This window comes from Elephantulus edwardii, unplaced genomic scaffold (genome assembly GCF_000299155.1).
Source record: "Elephantulus edwardii isolate Elephantulus edwardi_28Jun2011 unplaced genomic scaffold, EleEdw1.0 scaffold00018, whole genome shotgun sequence".
NCBI classification, from domain to species: Eukaryota; Metazoa; Chordata; class Mammalia; order Macroscelidea; family Macroscelididae; genus Elephantulus; species Elephantulus edwardii.
Window position 1 is genome coordinate 12,517,497 of NW_006399768.1, and position 1,441 is coordinate 12,518,937.

Below are 1,441 nucleotides of genomic sequence, written 5' to 3' on the forward strand. Positions count from 1 at the left end.
ACAGATGTTTTAAAAATTCAACATGGGAAGAATATGCTCAAAATGTAAACTGCCACCCAGCATGAGCTCACAAAATATTAGCTAATTATCCTTTTATTATTATTGTTATGCAAATATAACTGTGGGGATCCAAGTTTGAAAGCAACAATAAAACACTACACTTTCCAAAAGTACAAGTTTGTCTATTTAAGTTAGACAAGGCAGTGAGTGGAAAGAACAAAATTTATACTGACTTCTAAAATCTGAAATCTGAAACCTGTGCTTGTGTGTTATAGCAAATTTACAGATGATTGAAAGCTCTCAACGTGGAATTTTACAGATTTATTTCTAGTCTGGATTTTTGATGTTGCTTGAAGCAGTTGTTTTTTAGATTCATAATTTTCATTAAATCAAACTTTAATTAAGAATGTTTCTGCCTGGAGATGATTGCTTTGAAATCCTAGGCAAGGCTCAGTAGGACCATTTGCCTGCTTGTGACAGTATTAAATGTCAGGCTGAAAAATATCAGCTCAGCAGATGGATAATTGTACATTCGAACACTTTTAATGCTCATATGTATTTTAGCATAAATTTTATAATATCTGTGGATAAAAATATGATGCATATAGAAATATCTTTATTTACATATACTAATTTTAGGAGCAGGAGTGGCATCCATTTCCTAAACAACATGCCCCTGGAAACTAAATGAACTTCGAGAAATTATAATAGTTATAGAAAAGCTTCAGGTCTTTTGTTCATGTGGTCACTATGAGTCATGCTCAATTCAATGGCAATCAACAACAACATACCAAAAATAGACATATGGGAGCCCTGGTTGTCTAATTGTAAGAAGATACACTGCAATCCTAAAGGCACATAGTTCAAATCCACCAGTTGCTCTGCAGGACCAGGATGAGCAACCTCTTCTCAATTACCTGTCTCTGAAAATCCACTGGATGAGCTGGTTCCTACTCAAAGGCACACCACAACAATATACATATGTGTTTATTGTTCTTATGTACCATCGAGTTGCTTGTAACTCAGAGCAACCCTAGGTACAAGAGCCCTATACCCTGCTCTATCCTGTGCCGTTCTCACTGTCTCTGACCCACCAACTCCCATTATTCTAATCACTGAATCAATTCACCTCATTTAGGGCCTTTCTCTCTTGTACTATCTCTCTACCTTCTCAAACATGATGTCCCTCTCCAAGGACCGGCCAGTCCCTCATTACAACATGCCCAAGATATGTCAGATGAAGTTTCAGAATCCTTGTCTCCAAGGAGTAGCCTGGTTTCACCATATCCAGGTTGAAACTATTTGCTCTAGCACTTCATGTTATATTCACTACTCTTCTCCAGCACCAAACTGCAAAGGCATCAATTCTACTTCTATCATTCCTAGTCATTGTCCATCACTCTGCTGCATAGCATACAATTGCAAAGAATATGGCCTGGAT